This window comes from Coenobita brevimanus, chromosome 90, assembly GCF_032717465.1.
Source record: "Coenobita brevimanus isolate Jiangsu-jjx chromosome 90, ASM3271746v2, whole genome shotgun sequence".
Taxonomy (NCBI): domain Eukaryota; kingdom Metazoa; phylum Arthropoda; class Malacostraca; order Decapoda; family Coenobitidae; genus Coenobita; species Coenobita brevimanus.
The window spans coordinates 23,812,683-23,819,960 of NC_137043.1; positions in this window are offsets into that span (position 1 = coordinate 23,812,683).

Here is a 7,278-nt window from a genome sequence, read left to right on the forward strand (position 1 = left end):
AAGAGGTCAATATACATTTTCATCAAATGTGAAAAAGTAAGACACTAAAATATATTCAGGTATGCTGTGCTTTGCACTCGCAGTGTCCACAATAAATAATACGAAAATTCAAATGACGTTGTCAGGTTCTAGGGAAGCCCTGACCCCACAGTTACGCCGCTGATCCTCCGCTAAATCGTATGGGAGTAGCAAGACTAAAATCTAAACTTCATTCTCTGGTCCAGGGTCTAGAGAACATTGACAGTTCCCTTAACCTTGACTGTGTCCTTCCACTCCTTTAGATATACACTTCCCCTTATATACAGTTTTGATACCGAGAGCAATGCATCATACTCAGCAACAATGCACGTGCAAGGCATGATACCTTGTGACATAGAACAAGCCAGAGAGAAAGAGAGAAAACTGTGTCTCATCGTCTGGAATAACAGAAGCCGAACAAAACAGAAAGACAAGTAAAAATGGCACTCTCTTTTTCTCCGCTCCAAGTGTACCCCTGTATCAGTGTGCACTAAGATAAAGTACTTGCAAGAACCCCTTCCAGCACAACATCCACCAAAGCATTACCATTTTCATTCTCTTGTGCCACTCCAATGCTGATTAAAAGAACTCCTTCCATGTACTCATTCTACCACTTGTGCATTCAAATCACATCAGTCATAAAATTCTGCAACTATCTGATGACATTTCTTCCATATCCTCACTATCAACTTCTGCATTCGACTCATATCAAGCTGGATAATCTAAATTATATAAAGCTTCCCATTCTCTCACTACTTACGTTTGCATTCTAAACCATTTGGAATTTCTAAAAGCCTATAACACTTCATAAATTTCGTTACTTCTGCTTTCAAATCAAATCAACCGTGAAAGTGCTAAACTACATAACGTCCCTCCCATTCTGTCAGTCTATTTTGGCCTTCTAAATCGACCAGGAATTCAGAAGCTACATAATTTCACTCCTTCCTATTTTCATTCTGGCGTATACGTTCGTATCATCATTTTAGGATGTTAAATTACATTACATCCCTTTCAATTCCTCACTACCCATTTTTGCATTCGAATTAAATTTACCAGGATATTCTAAAACTGCCTTACGTTCCCAACTATGAACTTTTCATTTTAAAAAATCAAACACGAAGTACTAAAATCCATTTCTTACCGACTACTTTTACACTCAAATCAAATCAAACAGGAAATGTTAAACAATGTAAAAAGTTGGTGCGTGATCGTTGTTCGTTTACTCTAGTTTTCAGCTCAAAGTGCTCCTCATCCCTCTCAGCGTTATATCCATCTCGATAATCCTTAATATAAATTCACCCTAGGATAAATAGCCGTAGTCTTGTTGAAGTAGGAGATCTCGTAATGCCTCTTCCTTAGCGATTTATTATGCACTTTAGACCTTAATGTCTTCCGCATTCTGTTCATGTTCCATTTATCAACTATCGATATCATTTGTGTCAGTGGCATACAAGAAGATGTTAAGGTCTCACAGGCAAAATAAATCGGTGATGAACAGGTGACAGGAAATCCCCCAGGCCAATGAGACAAAGGCCTGATGCCTCTACTACAAATGCTTCTATATTTATGTCTATAAGAGTATATATTTGCCACTTCCAATCAGCAACTCATACTGTACTTCAGAGTTTGATATTGTTCGTACTGAAGCCCGTATTAGCCAAACTGAGGGCGCCAAAGTGTGCACCAACCCATGATATTTGACGGCAATTTTTGAAGAAGGTGTTGATGATAGAACTTTTGACCTATCTGTAATGTGGGATGCAGACTAATTACTTCCAAAAATTACAGGTGTTTCATAAATGACCGTCAGAAATTGGGGGTTTGCGTACACCCCGGCACGCTCAGTTTACTAATACAGACGTCAGATATGTCTAGTCTAAGACCCTCACAACTTTGGCAGGACTGTACCGCCTCCCAGTGACTGTGGCCTGTGTTTAGAGTTGGCTTCATTTATATTGCGACGCCTCTTCCTCAGCGATTTATTCTGCGCATTACACCTTACTAACCCATGTCAATGTTACTGTTACAAACTGTCGATATTAAAGTGATTGATACCTAACAGACAAGAGAGGTGTAAAATGGAAACTAAATCGCTAAGGAGGAGGCACAACGAAGTCCCCCATACCAATCAGATCACGACCCTTCAATAGATCATTTAACTGCTCATACAGAGATACATTAGTACAGGATTAGCCAACTCAGACGTCTAGGGCCATAGTATAGAAGGCTTAGGAAATTTACTGGTTCACCTTTGCCTTATCAGCTAATCTCTGCATACGGGACAGTGATATCCTCGTGTATGGTGTTGATGCAGCCTGTCCGTATCAACACCCTCACCCTCAAGACGTCTGTTATATCTTTGCTATCCCCAGACGATTTTACTCAGCTTAGGAGAGACTTAGATGGTGTTAGATGTACCTTTCTTTAAGCCCTTCACGAACAGGCGGCTTTCCTATGCTGAGTGAAATCGTCTGGTATAAGGAAGATACAGACATCCACATATCGATGAGGCTAAACACTATAGATGAGATACGTAAAATATTAAGGTGTAATATGCAAGATTAGTCGCCAAAGAAGAGGTGCTACGAAGCTTCCTAAGACCACGAGAATACGACCCCTAACCCTGTTAATTAGATGACTTCTTTTTACTTAATTCTTGTTACCTCCAGACGATTTTTCCCGTTTATGAGAGGATTCTGGTGATGAACGGGCTAATGGTGGCTCTGGCCAACCCCTCCAGTTCTAAAAATCTCTCCTAAGCTGAAGAAAATCGTCTAGAAGTGGTAAGAATTAGGGGAAAAAGAAGACGTCACAGAATTCAAGAGGTTAAGTTGTGGCTCCAGATTCGAACAGAACCGGATTCAAGATGTAGTCTGGATTCAAAATGGCCTCTGGATGCAAAATGGCGTCGCTTGTACTAATGCTTCTCACCGTATACCCTTTCAGCACGATGGCGTATATTTTTCTGCATGACCAGGATGCCTAAGAGCGATTATTTTAGTTTCGGGATGACTTGGTAGGGTAAAAGGTTAATGAATGAAACCTCTAACCCATCCAGTTTGAGAAAGTCTACCCAAACTTAAAAAAAAAAAAATCGTTTGGAGGTAACAACAGAGAGAGAGAGAGAGTACGTCATGGTGGTGAAGGGGTAAACCGTTATATTTCGTACCGCGTAGTGATGTAGGATGAGTTACAAAAGCAATAGTTATCTCTCTGTGCAGTTCTGATTTAATGTTACATGTTGTACACACACTTTGTTTACAAAAAAATGTTTGAAGCCATATTTTACATAGCAATATTTTTCGGCCACTGCCTTACTAGTTTTAGTTGTTTTGGACACACACACACACACACACACACACACACACACACACACACACACACACACACACACACACACACACACACACAAATAAAATAGTAAATCAAAATATTTTCAAACTCTCATGAGTCAACTAAAGGCCATTATTTCCAGCCATTATTTATTTATGTTAAAAAAAAAAAAATGTAAATGGGACTGATAACGAGGGCAGTCCAAGCTTTCGTAAACCCAAGTAACCACCAAAGCAACACTGTCCAAACCACTGGAACTTGTGTCAGCTGTAAATGCCACTGTACTGGAACTAAACGTAACTGAAACCTGAACTTTAGTACAAAACTCCACTGACTCCAGATGTTAACGTAAAAGACTCTACTAAAACTTGTCTATACAGTACATGACATGGTAAAGCAAACTGCGCACCGGAAATGGGAAAAAAAAAAATCCACACCTCTTATTGCCTTACTAAAGCCTAACATTACTGAAACGTGGATGATGTAAATTAAACTGCAGATCAAAAGCACTTATCCGAAGCCATTTTGAAATTAAAGACATATACCCCATGCAGAATATCGTTCAGCTGCCAAAACTGTTAATATGTACAGGCAGCATCAGAAGTTCCATCGTCTCTCCTGCTTCTCTCTCTCCATGAACAGTGAACATTATGGTGGTGATTCCGCCGTCGACAGTGGTTTCATTTGTTTATATATCAGTGTAATCAGTGTCATTTGCTGCGGATCTACGATACTGATTTTCAAAGTCCGTGGAGCGAGAAGGGGAAGAGGTGACAGAACGTTTGATTTTGACTGTACAGTATGTCAAACCAAGTGTTAAAAAAAAAAAAAAAAAATCCCTTCAGTGCGATGACGTATTTCTAATCTTTTATCTGCTACCAGAGTAATGCACACAGCTTAGCGAACCTCCGGCAATACTGGAGTTCAGAATCAATCCAAATTAAGTCAATCTAATTTCTCAACATTCAGGGCTCGACAGGTTCCTCAGTGCTGGGTAAAATCGTCCTGCGTTACTACGAGAGATTTCACCTAAGCCGAGTAAAATCGTCTGGCAGTAACAAGGATAAAATGTTAAATAAAATACCTTCCCAACTTTGGAATTACGGCTCCAGCATGTACGCGGAGGCCGATGATTTACAAGACTTCAAACAAATCACACACACACACACACACACACACACACACACACACACACACACACACACTTCAAAACTGATAAAAATATTCTCAAGGATTTCGTTACAATGCTCCCTTTTTCGCTACTTAAAATACGAAGCTATTCAAGTTGCTTTATCATTTATAGGCTCACTGATGTCGTTAGTACAGTAGCATTACAGATAAACACCTTCATCCATTTTCACTACAATTTATTTCCACTTGTCATTAGTTCTATCCCACAAATTGAATTAGACATGTGAAGATTACACATACTGTTAAGGATATTTCTCGCAGCTGAATAAGATGTTCAGACACTGGCCAGAAATGATAGATACACTATATTTTTTACACATTTAAACAAAATGTCAGTTTTTGATGGTGCTGCTGTCGGTTATACGTCAGTACTAGTCAAAGGCTTAGCCTTTTATTTTATATATTTGTGTGTGTGTGTGTGCATATTATTTTCCTGTTTTCTGCTCTTGACACGGGTTGGTCCTGCCGACATCTGTATGTAATGTATTTATGGTTGTATTCTGAGGTCACTTTGTTATGCTACATGTAGTTACCGTGCTGATTATATATATATATATATATATATATATATATATATATATATATATATATATATATATATATATATACTCGTATATTGTCCTGTTGGTGTTCATTATTGCTCAATACGCCTAATTTTGACTTTTTAAAGAAACATTGTATCTCATACACTGAAATCAAAGCTGACGTTCCTAAACTCGTGGAATGCAAACTTATTTATTACTTTGCTCGTTCTAAACTAACCCTTATTAATACGCCCTAATGTTTTCAGTCTTAAATTTCTATATGCCTCATTAGTATTAGCATATGAATAATCTTTCAAAATCTCTCCATCCAAGTAAAAGCGGAATAATCAAAATATTGCCATAATGGGGTGGCGTGTGTACTGTAATGCTAAAATCTGGGACCGTGTTCATTAAAGAGAGTAATTTCAGTGGTAAATAAGTCTCCTTAGAAGTTAGTATTAGGAAATATTTTCTTTGGTCTTTTTCACTTTGATGTTCCTTGTAGTTAAGTTGTGAAATGTTTGACAGCTGACCGAGTGCTAATGAAAGCATAAACAAACGGTCTTCAACACAACAGAAGCTCAAAAAAGTGTACGAAGAAGGTCCCAGAAGACCGTTCATGGATCTCCAATTCAAACACGCTCTCAGAATACAACCAGACCCCCTTATAACGACTCCCATTTTAATTACACTAGCAATAAAACAAAAAATAACGCACGTAGTCAAGTAGGATCCATTTTTCACACGCTAAATGAACGATTGTGATTTTACTTTAGGTTTAGTGGCTTCAATCACGTGACGTATTGTGTCGCTTTGCTACCCCCAGACGATTTCATTCATCTTAGTGGAGACTCGTAGTGAAGGGATCAGTGAATGCTGTATATTTTAATCCTCCTAGTTCGAAAAACCTCTCCGAAGTTGAATATAGATGTCTGGAGGGGCAATTATGGAGAGAATACGTCACGGGACTGAAGAGGTTTATGACTTGTATATATAACATTTTTGCACTGAATGCCTCCTCTGTTCCTCGAATCGCCTAACCTGTGCAACCCCTTCAACACGACGACGTATTTGTGGCATTATTCCTGGTACACTCCGACTGCTTTACTCGGCTCAGGGCAGACTTTACCCTTTCACTACAATTACGTCTTCGTTAAGCTAAATAAAACCGTGTGGAGGAAGCAAGAATAACCTACAAAATGGCGTCATCGTACTGAGGGGGTCAAGTGTGGTAGTTCTCGAGAGTTTGGCGCGGAATTTTAAAAAGTTTTGTTTGAGGGTCCGTATTCACAAAGGATCTTAGCCACCTCTTATGATATGCAACTTGTCTCCATGGCGGTGAAATGTTGTCAGACATAGTTTTGCCATATTTTTATCGTTATTATTTCACTCTAGTGTTTGTAGGTGTATGAGTTAAAACAGAGGCATAAACTGACACAGCTTAGGCTCAAGACAGTTTATGAATACGGTCTCTGTGTTTTGATGTTGGAATATTGTTAACCGTTAAACTGTTACAGAACGATAACGTCTGTCTTTTAGCTTATTTTTCTTGTCGACAGATTTTTAAAGAGGGGTAGTGAAGGGAATAAGGAAATGCAGCCCACATCTAATCCCATTACCTAAGGAGAAAGAATGAAAGAAAGAATAGGGGAAAAAATCTCTCCTAAGCTGATTAAAACCGTTTGGCGGCAGAGGGAAAATATGAAAGAGATCGTGCAGAAAGTGTAACCATCCAGCACGACCATTTCTTTGTTGTAATCTTGCCACCACCAGACGAATTTATTCAGCTTGGACGAGATTTCGAAGTAGATCAGGTGGGTTGGATAAAGCCTTCACTAAACCCTTGACCATACGGGAGGCTTCACATGAATCAGTGTCTGGAGGCAACGGGAATAAGCAGAAAGGGAGACGCTGTCGTACTGAAGAGCGTATAAAAGTATTTATTGAAATTATATTGTTATTAGAGAAGATAGCCAGAGAAATTAGAAACTGTTGTTATTAGGACTAGACGAAGACATAAGTGAAACACTGCAGGGTGAAAGAGGATGTAGGTGAGAAAGAAAAAACAGGATTAAGTGAAAGCAGAAACAACGATGGAGACGCGGAAGGAAGCAGAAATGGAGGGAAGAAGAGCAAGACGTTGAAAAAAAAAAAAATCACCTTAGGTCTGTAGTACTGGCTTTTGGGATTTAGTAACATCTTTTCCTCGGCG